The following is a 20,193-nucleotide window of genomic DNA, read 5'->3' on the forward strand; positions in this document are numbered from 1 at the left end:
GATGCAGTGGGGGCTGGGCTCCTGCTGGCCCTAGCAGCACAGGTGGGGTTGGCCCCAGAGAGGTCTGGTTGAGTCCCTGCTGGGCAGAAGCCCAGGTGTGGGGCTGAGCAGAGCGGAGACCCCTGTGGGAAGCTGTGCAGAGGCTTGGCGCGTTCGCTGTCCACTCAGCAAGTACTAAAGGACAGTCTTGCCTTCTCTGGGGATGCAGCAGCCAGCAGCACAGGCTCCTGCCCTCCTGGCTCACAGTGGAGGGTTCCAACTGTGACTGCGCAGAGAATAAACAGCAAGATCTGAGCTGCTAGTGAAGACAGGACTGCAGGGAAAGGGAGAGGGGGCCAGGGCCGAGGGGCAGGGGATGAGGATGGTGGTAGGATGATGGTGGAGGGCCATGGCAAGCAGGGGCTGGCTTCGCTGTAGGGAAAATGGCACAGGTGCTGTAGAGAACCTGAGGACCTGTGCCAGGTCTAAGTGGAGTCCTGTGCCCTGGGTGGCGTTTCTATCCTGGAGCAAGTGTGAAGCTGGAGGGAACCAGAGCGGAACCTGTTTCAGGGCACTCCTGCATCCTGGCCTCGTATCCCGGCAGAAGCTGTGAGCCAGGGCTCCAGGGAGGGCACTTCTGTTTCAAGTCCTGGAGAAGGAAGTGTTTCCCAGGAGAGAGGCTCCTTCCCAGACCCTGTTAGGAGAAGCCATGAGGGGAGAAGGCTGTCCCTTGGAAATCCCCAGGAGCGCCATCCAGGGCAGGCAGGGCTGGTTTTTCGGAAGTAAATGTGGATAGCAGCACTTAGGTAACAGCCCTGAAGCCTCAGGAGGTCAGCTGTAGAGGGACAGCAAGGGGTCCTGGGAGGACTCCTTGCCCTCATGGATGGTGGAGCAGCACGCTGCTGTGCTGAGGCAGCCTTCCAGGAGGGCCGGGGTGGGGCTGCAGGCTGCAGGCCAACCACATCTGGGTGCCAGTGAGGAGACAGGTGGCAGGCTGCAGCACAGCTCAGCGTCAGGAGCATCATTCTTACCACCTCTTCTGAAGCCTCCCGCATCCACTCTGGCTGCTGCTGCACCGCGGTTCACAGTCTGCGGCATCCTCCGCACTCTGGCTGCCAGGTTTCAGCATCATGGTGGGCAGCTCTACCCCCTCTTCTTTGACCTGTGGACATTCCACACTTTGTCCTTAATAACTGAGTCCTCCAGGCAGTTCAACAAGGGCCTGTTTCGCGTTGACTTTGAGGAAGCCAGGGTTGAGGTGGGGGCCGGGTGTTCCTTGAGGACTGGTGCATCCATTTACTGAGCCCCAGGGAGACCCTGATGTTCTGTGTGTCAACATGCATGGTTTCCTTGGTGTTGACCTGAATTGAAATGAGCCCAAGGGCCTTGTTTTCATAATGTACACGAGGCCAAGAGGAATTAGAAATGAGTTGTGCTAAGCACATGCCAGGTCTGTGGCTTTATGACTAAGCAGCTGGCTGGTTGCCCACTGCTGCCTTTGAATTTGGACCCTCTATTTTTCCTCAGGAGCAGGAGTGCCTTGACCCTGACCCCTGCCCTCCCCTGTTTCCATGTGGCTTTGGAGAAACTGCTAACCCTGGGTCTCTTCTCAGGGAGGTGAGAAGATAGAAGCTTCTTGGGCCCTTAGGCCAGAGTGAGCATGGGCAGCCCCTGTGGCACAGGTACTGCAGGTCTCCTCTATGAGTAGGCTCTGCACCTTGCCCCAGGCATGTCCCTGGGATGCAGGTGGACAGGGTACAGGTTCCTCGTGTGGGTTTCCTTCAGACGAATGTTGACCGCAGGTTTTTCTCTCTGCCTCTGACTGCCTAGTCCTCAGCTTGTTTCTTCTTGTTTATTTTACTTCTCTCTCCTTCTTTCTAGTTAAAAGGAAAATAAGACATGGCGGTGTCTGGGGGCCAGGGGAACAGCATCTGCTCTTACCTCAGTGGCCGTGAGCCTCTGAACTTCCCACCAGCGCACCTGGGGCCAAGGGGTGTCTGCTGCTAAGTCAGCCCTCATGCTGCCCTTGGGGAAGCTGGGTGGGGAGTGGGGGGGCAGGAACCCAGGGCCTGGCCATCTGTGTTCAGATCCTGACTCTGCCACTGTTTCCTGTGGGCTGTGTGACTGGCCCCAGGCTCCTCTCCAGCAGGGACTGTCTGTCCTCACTGAGCCTGTGTAGGTGGTTTCCCCTGAGCCACAGACCCCAGGCTAGGCAGCCCCATCCCATGGAGAGCTGTTCTCCATGGGAACGTGCTTTATCTATCATAAGTGTTACTATGGCTAGTCCCACTGAAACTTAGTAGCCCTGTGTAGCAGGTGGCCCCAGATTGCCCAGGCTGCCTGGGTGATCCCAACAGGACGTTCCGTGCCCTTCCTCTCTAGGTGCCTCTCAGCGAGACCATGTGGGATGCTCTCTCCACCCTCCTGCTTCCTGCGCTCCCGGGTCCCTTTGCTGCTGGCTTACTCTGCTCCTTTTGTGGATTCAGCTTGCGTTCCCAGCCTTGTTCTTTTGTTCTGACTTGTGGTCCCTTCTGTGCTGGCTCCCAGGGGATGAGGCTGACATCTCTGGCTGGCTCCTCCTCCTCCGGGGAGAAAAGTGCAGAGCAGAGGGGCCATGGGAACCACAGTGGGGCAGGGGGACAGAGCTGTCGACCTCAAGGCCACCCCTCCCATCCTGCTTGCCTTGGGTCTGCAGCCACAACCACACCTCCCCTCCCATGGGCTCTGCAGAGTGGACTCCAGGTCTCATTCCCCTGGCTAAACCGGAACCCCTTACTCCTGGAATTATAAGTAGAATACATATCAGAGTCCTGCTGCCATACCCACAGGACCAGCTCTTCATCCAGAGATGGGCGTGGATAAAGGCAGCCAGAGTTCACTGTGCCACCAGCTCTGCCTCTGAGGCCCCCACTCCCTGTGGCAGAGATGGCTTTAGGGGTACTGTCTGGCACCTTGGGTCCTCAACAGTGGGGTCGGGTGGCCCATCTGGAGAACTCCTTACACAAGGTGTCCAAGGCTGCTGGGGGAGGCAGCCCTACCCCCGTGTCTGCAGCCCCTCTCTCAGCGCATCTGCCAGGAGGAAAAGGAGAACTTTAAACATCTCTAGCTAATTGCAGATGACAAGACAAAGGCAGTTTGACTTCCCATTATTAACCAGCAAACCATACTAATTAGTGAACATAAGTACAGTTCATGCTTTTTTCTTTAAGTGCAATTAATATCACAAGGAAAGAAGTCCTGGGCCACAGTCCTGTCACTAACACACCTCATCCTAATTAGATATGGCTAGTGGTGGCTGAAGAGATGGAAGTTTTGATCACAACTATAAAAAGTCCTCAAATATTTTATATACTTGAGAGAGTGAGGATTGAGAGTTTATTTTCTGCTTTAAGAGGCATGACACCCCTCACAGCTTGATGTAAATAAGCAGCTGTTTCTCTCAGTTTCCAGTTTCCCCCAATGGGGTTCTTCTTTGGCTCCTACTCCTCACTCCCACAAGAGCTCTGAGGTGGGTGGGTCTGTCCCAGGAAAGCGCTGTGGCTGCAGCAGAGCCAGGGCTCAGCCAGCCCCCCCGCCACCCTACTCTGCTCCCTCCACAGTCACCTTCATGTACGGAGGCTGCTTGCCCTGGGTAGCGAGTGTTCTACAGAGGGCCCCGCGTCTGGGACCTCCAGTAAGGCAGCCCTGTGTCTTGTGTGAAGGCCCCGGGCGTCGGGCCCTCATGTGCAGGAGTGTGCCATCTCTGGAGTCCACTTGGTTTCTTGGAGCCTCAGGCTTCTTGCTATGGGCTATGTGCAAGGAAGAGCTGGACCCATCCTAGGGGGCCTTGCTGGTACACTGTCCTCCTTGGTGCTGATGCCAGGTTGGGTCTTGGACCAGAAGCAAGCTGGTTCTTCAGTGTTTGTGACTGTTACCTGTCCATCACGATTCTGCTCTTGTCACAACCTGCCAGCTCGGCCCCCACTGCCCAGCCAGTGACTGTGAGCCCTTCCTGGTAGGGAGACTGGCAGAGCAGTTACTCTGTGCGAAGGTCCTGCTTGTGACTGGGCACCAGGCTGGAGAAAATTGATGTGTGGTGAGCTCTGGAGGAGAACTGACTGCAGGATGGAGGGGTGACACTGAAGGCTAAGGGCTGTCCCCTGGTTTGGGCAGCCAGTTCACTTTATGCCACACAAAGTGTGTCCCAAGTGAGTCTGGAGAAAGTTTGAAGTCTGAGTCTCTGGCCTCCTTCCACTGGCCTCCCTCCCATCCTTGATGTGCCCATGTCACACCTAGAGCCTCTCACGTGCACACAGGAGCAGTCCTCCCTGCGGTGTGGCCACAGGCAGGCACTTTGCCTGCTGAGTTTCTATCTATTTTAATTTTTGTTTTTTTAAGTATGACATAGAATCTTTTTTTAAATTTTATTCTTAGATTTTATTTTTAATTTTTGTTTGTTTAATTAGTTATACATGACAGTAGAATGCATTTATGCACTTTGATATATCATACACAAATGGGGTATAATTTCTCATTTTTCCTATTATACATGTTGTAGCTCCCTGAACTTTCACTGCCTCATCCCCAAATTGGAGGGAGAGGAAGTTCCTTGGATATCTGTCAAGTCTGCCTGAATGTGTGCGTTTGAAAAGACCCAGGCCTCTTAGTGCAGCGTTGCTGGGGGGTGACCGTAGCCTGGTCCTCTTTGGGCGCCATGGAGCTGGCGCAGGGCTCTCTTCCTGCGCCCATTAGTCTGACTTCTGCCTTTAGTCTTATTTCTGGCGTACATGGCGAGGCTCCTCCGTGCGAGAGAGGACTCTTGCAGACCGAGGCAGACAACAGGTTCCCTTTAAGCACCTCTTGCATTCAGGCTAAACTTACCTGATGCAGTATTTACCAAGTGCCTCTTCTGGATCTCACTCTGAAGGTTCAGGGAGGCTGTGACTGTGTCTCAGGACTGTCTCCCTGCTATAACAAAAATGCCACACATTGGGTGGCTTAAAGAAATATAAGGCTGGCAGCTCTGGAGGCTGGATATCCAAGGTTAAGCTCCTCCCTGGTTCTCGCTGTTGCTTAGTGTGTTGAGAGGGGTGATCAAGCTCCTGGGCCCCTTCCTTGAGGGCACTGGTCACACTTCAGGATCTTATCATCTCCCAGAGGTTCCTCCCGAGACTACCACCCTGGGTGAGATTTTAGCATGTGGATTTGGGACGTAGACGAGCAGTCTGGCGTGTTCTCATCTTGAATGTGGCCAGCCTGTGTCTTCACCTAGTCCTTGCCACCTGGCAAGGGCGTGCCCATACACCCTCCCTCTTGCGCTGACCCCCAGCCCCTTGCCCGCTCTGAGCAGCCCTCTTCTCACACTTCTCGTGCTGTCCCTTCTCCTGGAATGTGCTCAGTGTTGCAGAGCCCAGTTGTCCCTTCAGGTGAAGATGCACTTTGCCAGCCCTCTTCCCTGCTAGTCCCTCCTTTCATGCAGACATGCTCTTTTCATGCTGCCTTTGTGGGACATGATTGTCATCACCACCACCATCATCTCACCATCGCATTTTCCTAGGCACAGTGATCTTAGGGTAACCAGTGTTTGCTGCTGCACATTTTGTTCCCGTCACATACTCGGTGCTCTGTGTGGCTTGTTTTCACCATGACCCTCCCGGCAAACCCGTAAGCTGGTCAAATTGTGGTTCCAATTATTCCGAGGAGGGAACAGGCTCAGTGAGGACTGTGATGTGCCCATGTTTCCATAGTTAGGAGATAGCCTGCTGGGGCTCAGTCCCAGGTGCCTCCAAACCCTGGGACCCCTGTACTGCAGCCATGAGGTGCCATTTCCAGGTGTCCTGTGAGCTCCACAGAAATGGGGGATCTAGTAGAACTCAGCCTCCGAGCACGGGCCAGGGCCAGGCCAGCAGCTGACTGATTAGATGTGGACATTTAGGAGCAGGCTGTCCATGCACCTCTGTCTCTTCCCATCAGGTCAGCAAAGGTCCAAGACCCTGTCACCTTGCAAGGGTCATCTGCACTTTAGAAACAGTAGTCTGAAAGTTGTTGCCTTAGCCCAGAAAATAAGTTTCCAATGGCTTAATTTCTGGCCCTTAGCCATAGAAGGTAGGTGGATCCCCACTCACCTCCAGAAAAGTAGAAGAAAAGTTCCACTGTGGCAGGAGCACTGCCGCCAGGACATAGATTCTGAGTGGCAGAACCCTATGCTGTGTGTGGTGTCTATTCTGTGAGACCTTTCTGTGGTTTTCTTTTGCAGAATCGCCCTAGGCATCCTCATGTTTTCTCTTTCAAGTGAACTTCAGAGTCAGCTTCCCAGGGTTCCTAGAAACCCTGTTGGAATTGTGTGACCCACGGGCTGACTCCCGTGAGGTCTTTGCAGTATGGACACCTCGTGTGCTTCTTCCCCATGTTGGCCTCTCTGTCCTTCCCTCCAGCTGGAGGTTCTCACCCCTCTGTTAGGTGTACTTCTGGTGTGTGTCCCTTGGCAGATGTACTCCCAGGTGTTTGTAGTTCCTTTTGCTGGCAGGTTGCTTGTTTATAACCCCTGCTGGGCTCAGGGGAGGAAGAGGAGAGAGGAGGAGAAGGTGTGTGCTTTAGCAGAAAGAACCCCTGTGGATTCTACCAGACAAAAGGTAAAAAGATTTAGTCTATAATCACAAAAAGAAGAATTGGTTAATTTATCTTTAGAAAGCTGGGAGTAATTCCACCAAGGGGCGGGTCTTGCCCTCATCCTAGTTCTAGGTACTCAGTGCTTTGTGATTTAAACTCTGTGCACCTTTAGTGGCGCTCTCTGCTCAGCTCTTTTCCAGCTACCAGTTTCGTGCTGTGTCAGCCTTCAGCACTTCTCCTCTGCTATGCTGCTCAAGCCCCCAGGCCCCTCACTCACTGTCCTGAGCTCCCTCTTGGGGTGGGGTGTCTGGGAGAGGGCAGGTGACCCTGCCTGGTGCAGGAGCTTGGAGAAGCTCTCCTTTCTATTGAAGAGCCTGCCCTGCCAGCTTTTCCAGAGGCACTTGCCTTCTTCGTTCCTGAGCCCTGCCAGCAGCTCCTCCCGGGCATGTCTTGCCCTCCACACTGCTCCGCAGTCCCAGTGTTGCTTGATCCTTGTGCACCTGGGCTTTCCCTCCAACCAGGAAGCATGGGGCCATGTGGATGCCTGTGTCAACTGCCACTAAGCTCCAGAGAGCCCCTGCCAGGGTAACCTATGCATGCAAGGTCTTGCAAGGACATGGAGCCTCCGGATTAGAGCAACTGCTTGGTGGGGAAGCCCCTTTCCATAGCGGCCTCATGTTCAGTTGCTTCTCCTAGGCAGATTTCATTGTCCTGCATCCAGCAGGCAGGAAGTTAGCTGCAGACCCTCGCATCTTACCTGCTGTTCTAGGGAGGAGGCACCTCACTGATTCTGGTCAAGTATCAGAGCCAGTGGAAGCACATGTGCACTGACATCACTCATCAGGCCCTGGAGCCATCGTCCTGCCAGGGCGGATGGGCTGGGGTTTCCCTCAACAAGAGCAGGATTTGGGGTGGCAGGAACCCCCTTAAAGCGTGTTGGCACTCCTCCATGTGCCAGGTAGCACTGCTTCTAGACGTGCACTGCTGTTGATTTTATTCTGTTTCACCTCTCAGTACTGGCTTCCTCCAAGTCTCAACTGCTCTGCCTTCTGCTGCCCTAGAGCGGAGGCACAGTTGGCTCAGCACTTATCTGTCAGTGGCCATGTACCTACCCCAGACCTTCCAGCGCTGACAGTACAGCACTGTCCATCCCTTTGGAGCTTAGTCACTCTGCTCTGCAGAGGCCTCCTCCCTAGGGTGGCACCAAGGACCACTTCAGAGCAACGAGCTGGCTGTCCTGGGTGGAAACTATTGGGCTGTGCACTCCAGCGGGGCTTCTTTTTCTGAGGAGCAGTTGTTTCCCAGCTCAGGGACTGGCTGTGCTTAGCAGGTGGTGACTGTGTGAGCTGTCGCTGGCTATACAGCCTCTTGTAGCCCATGTCTCCCTCCAAGCTGGAATGGAAATGGTGGCGAGGGCTTAATTTAAGATCCCCCCCTCACCTTACCAAGAAGCAGAAGCCTCTCCAGAGACCCTCCTGGTGATGGGCTGGACGTAGAGCAGGATGGTGGCCTCTGGGCAAGGTTCCCATCCTGATCTCAGAATCACCTCTTGGAGACATGAGCCATTTCTTCCCAGATTGTGCCCTAGGGAGCCCGTTGTGGCCTCAGAGCCTTCTAAGACCCAGCACTTAGTGTCGCCAACACTCCAGTGGTATTTATCACAGATGAAGACTCACATATGTCGTCGAGTTCCCTGTTCAATGGTCTTGGCATCCTTGTTAAAAAGCAGCTGAGTCAGGCACAGTGGTGCATGCCTATAATCCCAGCGACTCAGGAGGCTGAGGCACGAAGATCGCAAGTTCATGTGACACTGCATGGGTGTGTGCACATGGAAGAGCATGCTGCCTCTGGTGCCCAGCAATGGTCACGTTAATTAGAATTGCTGTTGAGTATGGGGGGAGCAAGTTGCCCAGCTTTTCCACTGGTTATTACTTTGTGGAATTAGGTAAGGCCTCTGGGATCAAACCATGCATCCTCTCAAATTAAACTGAAATACACAGTCTCTATTTAAAGATTTTGCCATGCAGGGGAGGCAGCCATGAGCACTATTAGCATTAAAGTTCCATGAAGCTTTGGGGTTAAGGGCACAGCTGGCAGGCTAGGCCTGCGCAGAGAGGAGGGACCTATGGACAGGAGCACGGGGCAGGTTTAGGGCACTGGGCTATCATGACCTAGGGAGGCTCCTGGGCTCTGTGCTGGTGTGGACAGCTCTCACAGGAGTCCATGCCTGGTTCTGCTGCAGTCTGGGTTTTATGCCATCTGCTTGGAGAGCTCCACCTTAAAGTGTTAGCCATTTCCTACTTTGGGTATCTGGACTGTCCTGGCCTTGGCCCTGCTCTCTGCTCCTCTCCTAGAAAAACTGCAGTTGTCCTACCTGAAATTCAGTTGTTTTCATCTTATTTGCATGTACCTTTGGATTGTGTAAATAAGATTCAAAATCTGGTCTGTAAGATCAACCAAATTGATAAACCCCTAGCCAAAGCAATCAGGAAAGAAAGTGGGAAGACAGAAAGTACCATATCAGGAGTGAGAGAACTAACACTCGTTTTATGGTTTTTGTTTTTGTTTTTAGATTAGAGCCACCCTAGTGGGTGTGAAGTGGTATCTCATGGCTTTGATTTGCACCTCCCTGGTGGTCAGCGTGTGCCTCCATGCCCGGCTCCATTGCCCATTTTTAAACTGGGCCATCTTTTTGTTGATGAGTTGCAAGAGTTCTTTGTGCATTCTGAATACTAAATCTTTGTCAGGGTTATGATTTTCAAATACCTGCCCCCTATCTGTAGTGTGTCTTTTTATTCTCTTGATAAAGTGCTTTGGTTATACAGAAAGTTTTAGTTTTGATGAAGTCTTATTTTATCTGTTTTTTTCAGTGCCATATCTTAATAAGTCATTGCCTGATCCAAAGTTAGGAGGACTTACTCCTATGTTTCCTTCTAAGAGTTTTGTAATTTTACCTTTTACATATAGGTTTTAATCCATTTTGAGTTGATTTTTTAATATGGTGTGAGGTAGGGGTCCAACTTGATTCTTTGTATGTGGATGTTCAGTGGCCTCAAAACCATTTGTGAAGAGACTCTTCTTTCCCTGTTCAACGGTCTTGGAATCCTTGTTAAAAAGCAACTGAGTCAGGCACAGTGGTGCACGCCTGTAATCCCAGCGACTCAGGAGGCTGAGGCATGAAGATCGCAAGTTCAAGGCCAGCCTCAGCAACTTAGTGAGGCCCTTAGCAACTTAGTCAGACCTTGTCTCAAAATATAAAAAAAGCTGGGGATATGGTTCAGTAGTTAAGTACCCCTTGGTTCAATTTCTGTGTTATGGTTTAGGTCTGAGGTGTCCCCCCAAAACTCACATGTGAGACAATGCAAGAAGGTTCAGAGGAGAAATGGTTGGATGGTAGGAGTCTTAACCTCATCAGTGATTTGATCCACTGGTAGGGATTAATTGAAGTGGTAGATGTGGCTGGAGGAGGTGGGAGTTGGGATGTGGCTACAGGGTATATATTTTGTATCTGGAGAGTGAAGTCTCTCTCTGCTTCTTGATCACCGTGATGGGAGCTCCTTCCCTGTACCACCCTCTCCCGCCATGATGTTTAGCCTCACCTCCAGCCCTGAGGAAGGAGCTGGCCTTCTGTGGACTAAGACATCTGAAACTGTGAGCCCTCAAATAAACCTTTCCTACTCTATAGTTGTTCTGGTCAGATCCTTTAGTCATAGCAGTGAAAAAGCTGACTAAAACATTCTGGTACCAAAAAAAACAAAACAAAACAAAATCCAGTGATCGATCATAGGTATTCAGGTTTATTTTGGGACTCAGTTCTGTTCTGTTTATCTTTCCTTATTCTATTGCCGGATTGTTTTAATCACTGTAGCTTTGTACTAAGTTGGGGAAAATCTTTCAACTTTATGTTCTTTCCTTTAAGATTGTCTTGTCTATTGAGGGTCTCTTGCAGTTCCACATGAATTTTAGGATAAGTGTCGTCCCCCCCCCCCCCCCCCGATTTCTGAAAAAAAAAAAAAAAAAAAAAAGTTTTCATTTGGGATTTTGACTGGGGTTGCATTGAATCTGTATGTAACTTTGGGGAATCTGTCTTAACAGTAATAGTGTTCAAACCTGTGAGCATGAGCACAGAAAGTCTTTACCTATATTGAGGTTTTCTTTTAATTTCTTTCAGCAATGTTTTATAGTTCATAGCATTACAAGTCTTTCACCTTCTTACTTAAACATACTTGTATTTTATTCTCTTTGGTAATATTAAAAATGGAATTGTTTTCTTAATTTCCCTTTTGATTTGTTCATTGCTAGTCCATAGACATGCCTCTGGATTTTTTTATGTTAATCTTGTATTTTACAGTTTTGCTAAATTCATTTATTAGTTCTAATTTAATTTCAGAGGTTTTTTTTTTTTTAACATGTGAGATCATGTTATCTATAAGTAGCTTTTACAGTTTGAATGCCTTTTATTTCTTTTTGCCAGTGACCCTGACTGGATTTCAGAACAGTGCTGCATAACCATGGTAAAAATGAACATCCTTTTCTTGATCCTGATCTCAAGAGGAAACTGTCAGTTTTTCATCATTAAATATGCTGTTAGACATGTGTGCTCATCTTTGTCCTTTAACATGTTATGGAAGTTCCTTTCTATTCCTACTCATTGAGTGTATTATCTTAAAAATGCATTGGATTTTGTCAAATGCCTTTTCTGCCCAGTTGCCCAGCCCAGCCCTTTATTTAAAATAAATAAATAAAAATTTGTAGTTGGATAGCATGCTTTTATTTTATTTATTTATTTTTATGTGGTGCTGAGGATCAAACCTAGTACCAGGCAAGTGCTGAGTTTCTTTTTCCATGGAATAGTCTCGTTGGACTGGAAAACTCTGACATGTGGATCTCCATCTTCTCTATGACTTGTTCTTGTGTGTGACTTGGCCTGGCAGGGTGTCCCTTGATCCTGTTGGCCCCAGCATCCCTCTTGAGAATGAGTAAGTTGTAATGTCCCCTTCCTTGCCTGCTGTACCTGCAGTATTAGGGGTAGCAACGTCTGTACTGGTCCTAAGTGTGAATAAAGAGGAGAGTGATCTATATGTACTGTGTGTGTCAGTGTGTGGACTTGGGCACAAGGACACCAGGATTCATGGCAATGTCCCCTGCGCCTGTGGGGCCGCTGCACTGCAGCCGCTCTCAGGACTGCTGGCTGAGTGGGTTCTGCGGGAGCTGCCGACACCTGCACCTCCTGCCATCCACACAGGTTTCTGCAGTGATGAGCAGCTCGTGGCTGAGTTCTGAACAAAAGGAAGTGGTACTTCCTCAGCACAACTACAGCTGCTGCTCTGAAGAATGTGTTGATACTAACAGCGCATAAAAACATATTTTGTGATTTTTACCAAAGGCGATGTTTCTCGGGCTAGTCTCAGATAATTATAAGTAGCTTTGGCACCAGTGTGAATGTTGGCTAGACATTCAGAAGTTGTGCTCAGTGCAAGACAGGTCTTCCTTCCTCAGGTATGTCCAGTGCATTGTGGGTGGACTGCTCAGAAGTGCCAGTGGAGACCCTTTCTTGTCTGAGTGAAGCGCCGTCCTGTGAGCCCCTGTGTCAGCCCATGCAGGTTTAGGGTTGTTAGGAAGGCTGCCGTGTGGAGCAGGCTGGGTAAGTGCTGAGCGCTGTCATTCCAGCTATTTCCACAAACTGTGGTCTTCAGCTTTTTGGCCATTGTCCTGATTGACATTTTTCTCATCCATATGGTAATGGTTTAGTCTGGGTCAGGAGTGAGCAGACTTTGGCCCACAGGCCAAACCCAGCCCGATGCAATTTCTGTAAGTAAAATTTTCTTGGAACTTAGCTGTACCAGTTCACTAGCAGCTTGTGCACTGCATGAGCAGAGACCATGTAGTCTGCAAGGTGGAATCCATAGGCCCTTTCCTGCAGAAGCTGTCTGACCCTGGTCTAGGTGATACATACAAGTGGCAACACCTTCCGTTCCGGGTTTGATGTCAACTGTAAGCCTGGGCTCTTGTGTCTGAAACTGGAGCCAGAGCCCTGCCACCTCTGCTGAGGCTTCCTGAATAGGGCCCCTGGCCTGACAAGACACAGCCCAATGTGGCGGGGTGTGGGTCCCCCAAGACCTGGCTCTTGGTAGACCCAAGTGGAGCCCAAGAGGCAGCACTTGTCGCTATTGCCCTGCACACTCCCAGGCCCATTCTTGCCCAAACAGAGGCTATCAGTTGAAACCAGAGTTTGGGATGAAACTAGATTCTTCGCTTCTGCTAGGGTGGGTGGGGTCTGCATAAGCTGAGGGCCTCTGTAGCTGAGAAATGGGTTGCAGTTCTTAAATGGTGGGCTCTGCCCTCCACTGTTACAGCAGACCTCAGCAGCTCACCACCAATTTCGTTATGAGTTCTTGTGTCACACATTTGAAGAATGAAATCCACTGATGAGGATGAGTGTAGATAAGAGTAGGATTTATTCAAGTCTGAATAGAAACAGAACTTCCAAAGTGTGAGAGGGGACCCTAAAGTAGTTGCTGCTTGCATGTGCTAGTCAAGGGGTTTATATAGCACTTGGGTCAACGTAATTGGTCCAAATTAATGCTACTCAGTGTTTGGAAAAGTACCAATGCTACTGGTTAGCCCTGCAATCCCATTTGGATCTGACCCACTTCTGTTTTCCCTGCCACTCATGGGGAAGAGGAAGGTCAAGGTCAGCAAACCGTGAATACACAGGCTTTCTGGGCTGTGGTGCTATGTGGTGCAGGTGTCTGCACTGTGCCTGGGCTGGGGCACCACAAGTTGACAGGTCATCATGTCCTGGCTTGCTGTGCTCTGACATGGCAGTCTCTGCATGGCCACAACCCATGCTTTCCACCTGTGCTCCCGCTTACCTGGACCACCATTCTGCAGTGCCATCATTGCTTCATTGCCAGTTTTTGGTGGGGATTAGTGAGCTGGCTAAATGACTTGGTGGCCGGGGAGCCAAAGCAGAGGGATACCTTTGCTACATCCCGGTTTATGAAACAGGTGCCCAGGGGAGACAAGGGACCCTGCTAATGGCCCCTCCCTGCAGCGTGGTCAGAATCCACAGAATAGGCCACGATTATGAGGCTACCCACCCCCAGTTACATCTGTCCGCGCTGGAGGCAGAGAGACAAGGTGGTGAACTGGCTCCAGGAGCCCACCATCCCCCAGACACAGCTCGAGGGGTTTCCTCATGGTATTCTGCTGCTGGGAAGCAGCATAGGAGGCGCGCCGCGTGCTACTCCGTGGGCCACCCAAGTGTGTCCATGCTGCAGCCTTCGTGGTAGTGTGTGTGCTGTTAGGTTCTGCCCATCCTGGGAATGTGTGTGTTTCATGTTTACTAATGGTTTGGTAAACAACATATGAACTTGGTGCAAAGTGAAGAGAGGGGAGAAACAGGAATAAGTGGTCTTCTGCCAGCCCCTGTCCTCCAGGGTGTTTGGCAGATAGGTTCGTTTGCTGGCCTCTTGAACTTGCTGTCTGACTTCTTCTATAAGCAGCCCTGTGATAAGACTCTTGGGCCCGTTTTAGGGAATAGACAAAGCAGAAGCCCAGAAAGTTCTCTGTAATTTGCATCTGGGTGAATGGTGGGCCAGGTCTCCGTGACTTCACTTTTTCTGTCATTTTCAGAACAGCCTGTCTAGGCTCACTGGGCTTTCCCTGGGGACAAGCATGTTCCTTCAGCGGGTCCTGCAGTCCTGTATCCTGTGTGGCTGCTGGCAGGGACATAGTGATGGGTGAAGAGCCCTAGTGGTGGAGCACATGGGTGCCTGCGCTGGTTTCAAAGGCTGGTCAGCCTCCCTCTCCCCTGCCGGCCAACCTGGGTCAACTCCTGCTCCTGAGTCAGAGCTTTCAGCATGACATAGCCCCTGGTGTAGTCCCCAAGGTGCTCCTGCCCTGCCCCATGCTTGAGCCTAACTTGCTGAGGGACTTACTGCTACCACATTGGTCACTGCCCCAGGGCTGCAATTGCCAGCTCTTCTCCACGGGCCCATGATTCATTTGGACCAGGCACTATTGGGAATTATGCCTCTTAATCTAGAAGAGCCCGTCAGAGTAAGGAATATCAATTTGTATATTAGCCTCAGAGATTGCAGTTGGGCAGCACAAGCCCTCTCTTCAGGAGATTAAATTTGAGTGGAACAGGAGACATTCAGGGTAATGTGCACAAATTGCTCTTTGGCCGTGGCAGGCAGTGAGCCCCTGCCCCTGTGCCCTGCCTACTGTGTCCATGCTCACCTGGTGGCCTGTGCTCAGGCCCAGCCTGTTAAAAACCTAAGAATATCGCTTCTTTGGGGTCTTTGGCAGGGAGGAGAGCTTCAGTGTGGGGCTGCGTGGTTCTAAGGCATTTGGCAGGGTCTCTCAGAAGACACAATCCAATTAGTGCTTGTGTTCACAGTTCTTTTAAACCGACTCTAAACACAAGTTTTTCTCAGTGAAGTATGAAATAGGTAGTTGCGGCCTGTAATATTAATGCATTTTCAATTTTTTCTCTCCTTTGTTTTGGCCAAGTAATAGCAGCGTGGATTAGCTTGGTGTGTCTTAAAGAGAGCTGGTAATGGATGCTCTCTTGGTGTAGGCTGGCCTGCAGAGTGAGGGCAGGTCCCCTGGGACCTGAGAAGCCTCATGTGCAATGTACTGGGGCCCAGAGAGGGAGAAAACAGGCCGTGGCCACACTCAGCGTCTATGAGTTTGACTGTATGAGTGTGAGAGCTCTAGACAGTGAGTGTAAGAGCGTGTGTTGGATGGGGGAAGAAGGCCTGGGTCGCCATGTGGGGCGGGGCAGGTTCAGCAGTTGTCCATCCCCTGCTCGAGCCTGTGCCCTGACCCAGGGCCTGTAGTCTAGGGTATCCCACTTGGCATTGAAACCTCGAAGACAGGTGGTCTCACCCACAGGTGAGGAGTGGAGGTGCAATCTGTGAGAGCGACCCCAAGGACCTAATGTTTACTCTGCACCCACCTGCCCAGGTGTGAGTATCCAGCTGGCCTGGTTATAGTCTCTTCTGGGCCTGCCCTGTGGAGCCCCCAGATTGTTGCTGAACCTTAGTGATAAAAGGACAAGGAGGAGGACATGGGCCATCTCAGGGCTTCCTTAGGGTGGCCCTGGCTGCACAGCCAGCAAAGCCCCATGGCCGATGGCAGGTAGTTAACGCTGAGAGCTGTTTGCTGGGTCACTGGGAACCCTCCTCAGGTCTCATCTCAGTATCTTTCCACACATTGCCTCCCTTTTAAAAAATGGTAGGTTTAGATTGTTTCTTAAATGGGGTGGCTCGTGTGTTGAGTCTGTGTCCTCTCTTCCAGTGCTGGCTCAACAACCTGCATGTGTACTCTGTCTGGCAGAAGCGACAACGGGAGCTAGACAGTGTGTCTGGGCATCAGGCTCCTGGGAGGAGCTGGTGTCCCAGTTCACCCTGAGGCTGGACGGGGGAGTGGGCTGCAGCTGCAAACCTGAGCCCTGGATGTATCTTGATGGCCACTGTCTCGCACCGCGGGACTGGAGGAGGGTGATAGAGTTGTGAGCCAGCATGGCGGCATGGGCAGAGGGGCGCCTGTGGGTGTGTGAGGAGATGGATTGCCTGACAGGGCTGGGGAGGTTTCCTGGTATAGGCTCAGGGGGAAGGGAATTGGCCCAGTGAGAAGAACAGAGCTGAGCATGTGTTAGTTATGAGTCTAAGGTTACAGATTAAAATTAAAGGGCTCCATGTTGGTGTTGAACATAAATCACTCCATTTCTGGAAATCATTCAAAAGTAAGAAGAATGAAAACCAAAACAACAAAACAGGAACAGAGCTAAGTCCACACCCTAAGCAGAGGCAGGTGGCCCCGAGTAGAGGAACACGTAGCAGCATGTAGGTACGGGCACAGGGAGCCGCCAGGGCACGGCGCGCAGGAAAAGAGCTTAAGAGGCCGAATGACGCTCACCTTGCTGGACAGGGCCTCGTGAGAGGCAAGAACAGGCCTTGGTGAAGTGGGTCCCTTGGACCTGTGTGGCTCCCAAGATAGCAGGGAGCTGTGTGAGGGGCCCTTGCACCCTGTGCCTGAGCAGAGAAGAGCAGTGGTCGCTCTTTTGAGAGTTCACAGCTTCCCCTTCTTGCTGGAGACAAGTAGTGGCTCTTGATTGAATTCACAACACAACCAACAGGTTGGATTAAAGAAAAGAATATGGCCCCAGCCACTCTCCAGTGTGACCTCATGCTAAACTGGATGTGATAAAAGTCATCTTGCATGATGAGCAGTGAAAATCCGAATGCCCATTTATGAGACAGAAGGAGAGAAGCAGGAAAGGAAAAGTCACAGAAAAAGAAGTAGACTTCGAGCACGTGATTGTGTGCACACGTTTTGCCAAGAAGTAAAAGCTCATGATCCAGTAGAGTGTGAGTGCCCCCAAAGCCAGAGGAGAAGGCCATGGACCTGAGGGCCTTGGACAGGAGAGGGGCAGGAAGGCAGGAAAGAGGACAGACTGGAGGTGCACAGGAAGGTAGTACCCCTGGGAAACCCGCCACAAGAGCTGCACAGAGTTAAGAGAATAGTAGCAGTGTACCTGTTACACGTTCTGGTGACAAAGGGCTTGGATATTTAGTAGAAAGTATTGAGATAGGAGAGGAAGGGAGAAATGGGTTTCTTATCATTAGTAGCTGAAATTGAAGACATACCCTAAGGAGAGCATTGAGTTGTTGAAGTGTGTTTAACTGGGTGTTAGTGATTTCCAGAGGAACAGGATTCATTTGTCTGTCTGGAGAGACTAGTGGATTGATTGGTTATGAGGGATTGGCTCATGTGATACGGAAGCTAGGAAGTCCTGTAGTCGGCATCTACAAACTAGAGACCTAGAAAAACTAGTGGTGGAACTCAATCCAGGTTTGAAGGCCTGTTCCACAAGGCTGAGATGTCCCAGCTTAAACCGGAGGCAAAAAAGAGAGCCTCACCTTTTCTTGGTTCTGTTCGGCCTTTGGGGGGTTGGATGCTGATGCTCATGTCAGTGTCAGGGAGGATGGTCTTCTGAGTCCACTGATTCCAATGCTGATCCACCCCGTGGCCTCAGAGACACACTAGGATGTGAGGTTTCACCTGGGCACATCTGGCTCAGTCATGAAATTAACAGTGACAAGACACCACAGAGGTGAACAAGAGATGGGCCAGACAGACACTGCACAGGACATGTGATGAGCACAGCCTAACACGGGGCGGTATAGGCACAGTACCAGAGAGCCTCTGCTATAAGAGCAACCAGTAAGAAAAATACAAACTGTTCTGAGTATCAAGACTTAACACATAAAACAGTAAATAAGATTAGAATGCCACAGAGGGATACGGTTTTTAAAAATATAAGACAGGAAGTACAAGAACATACACAGAAATAGACACACATATATCAAAATATAGGTGGGTTAAACTCTTCTATTAAAAGGAAAAGACTTCCTGATGAATTACAAAGCAAAACCAAGAGGCTGAAACATGTGGGTTGTGGGGCCATCTGTTAGTCCTAAACACAGAAGCAGGGGTTGTCGTTTTGGTTATGTTAGAGTCTAAATTCCAGCCATAAAGCAGTGTAGAATACAGGATGAATATCAGTGTGCCAGAGAATAGCGCCACTGTTCAGGAAACTGACATGTGCAGAGGGGCAGGGGGAGACGGTTGAGGATGTGAGCAGCAAGTGAGTTTACCTTCTTGTCTGTGACATAGCAAGTTGTATTGTGAGTCCCCAGTCTCCAGAATTAGAGGACACATTCTCTAAAGAGTGTTCGTAGAAAATGTCCATAGATTAATCACACATTGGGTAATAAAGAGAAGCTTTATAAACTTTATAAACCTTTGTAAATTCGAATAAAACCTCTTCTAATGGTGATGTGACGAAATTTGAAGTCGCAAACAAAACTAGAAAAAGAAAAGGCTCCTATTGCTTGGAAATTCAAAAACAAAACAAAGACAAACAGAACAAAACATTCTGTCTTAATTCTTGGTTCAAAGAAGAAATGCAATTCAAAAGTGCGTAAAATCTAGAAAACAATTGTATTGAAAGCAGTCCTCATCAGAGCCAGTGGAAACATCTAAATTCATGGTTTAAATATTTATACCATGGGACAAGAAATCATGAATATACATGGACTAACCTCCAGCTGCAGAAGTCAGAGATGCAGTAAAAGAAAACCTCAGTAAGACAAAAGTTAGGAATCTAATGGTCAAAGCAGTGGTTAACAGCAGAGCAAGAAGTAGTAGAAATAATAAGAGTCCAGGTGCCTGTTACTTGAAATGAAGCCAATAAAATAGATGAATTATTCACAACTCTAGTAAAATGTAATAGCATCACCACCCAAAATAAGAAGCAGGACTAATTATGTTCATGCTTCTGGCTGGGGAAGGCTTAGAAAGCTTCCGGGTGCTGAGGACTCTATGTGGGCAGGTGGGGCCCCCACACCCCACACAGTGAATATTCCCAAGCTTGCACCCATGGCTTAGACCTCTCTGCATATGTCAAACCTCTATAGTAAGGTAAGTGACAAGTAAAAAAATAACCCTAAAAAGAATATGGTTTCTACATGACTTCTGTGGAAAGAATTATGAACCATATTGCAACTCCTTTTAAATAAACACAAACATCCGAAATAGATAATATTTTCCTAGAAAGTTTCTCATCAATTCTGAATCCAGAAAAAAAAAAAAATTCTAAACAGGCCACTTATTAAAGAGCAAAGTTGTCACGAAATAGCTCCGATTGTCTTGCTGCCCTCTCCCAACAAAGAGAAATGGAAGATGCATCAGGAAGAGCCAGTTTCAGGGGAACTTCTGCCAGATTCTCAGGATAGGCACCTGCAAGGTGTATGGACGGTCCCCGAGTGTAGAGGAAGGGGGAGGGCTCTTTGGTAGTGAGCAACTGTGTCGGTAACAACTGTGGTTTGCACAAGGCCTTGCACAAGTGCACACCTCACAGAGGAGCCATGCTAGTGCATGTTAGTGTCAGCATGCTAGGAGTGAATGTCATTGGCAAGTTGAAATACACTGTCTTGGTCCATTGGTAGCTGCTATCACAGAACACCCGAGGTCAATAATTTATAATAAACAGTTATTTCTGCCACCTACGTTTCTGGAGGCTGAGAAGTCCAAGGTCAAGGGACCACATCAGGCAAGGATGAGAAGGGTAAGGGCACCTGAGGGCCGCACTGAGGAGTGGCCAGACTTTGTCAGCAGACAGCCTCTGAGCTGCAGCTGCGGCACAGTTTCTGGCTCCTTCAAGGCTGCTCCTTGGAATCCTGGGGCCTCCTCAGCAAGCCCATGTCCGGGTGGAGAGAGGAGGTTAGCTCTGAGTGCATGTCCTCTGGCTCCTGGGGTCCCTGGCCAGTGGCTGGCCATGGACAGTACCCATTCTCAAGCCTGAAATTACTGGGACTCCTCATATCCACCACTCCCTAACCCTCCCACCCTGGCGTGTCTGAGTGTTATTACAGTTCACTTTCCTCCTGGGGGAGGCCTGCAGCTTCTGTATTCTATAGAGGAATCTGAAGTAGCAAAAGAAAGAAAATACTGTGACTGTTCATTCAAAGCAGTGGCAAATTTAGAATATGTTCTTTCCAGTTACTGTGTCCCTTTTTGCCCCAGAGATTTTGGTGTCTCTCCACAGCA

At 50.0% G+C, this 20,193-nt stretch overlaps 1 protein-coding gene across 10 annotated transcripts in view; it reads left to right on the forward strand.

Moving 5' to 3' along the window:
- Mad1l1 (mitotic arrest deficient 1 like 1) overlaps positions 1–20,193 on the forward strand; it is a 357,731-nt gene that overhangs the window by 204,574 nt on the left and 132,964 nt on the right. The window lies entirely within an intron of this gene.

This window comes from Marmota flaviventris, chromosome 19 (assembly GCF_047511675.1).
Source record: "Marmota flaviventris isolate mMarFla1 chromosome 19, mMarFla1.hap1, whole genome shotgun sequence".
NCBI lineage: Eukaryota > Metazoa > Chordata > Mammalia > Rodentia > Sciuridae > Marmota > Marmota flaviventris.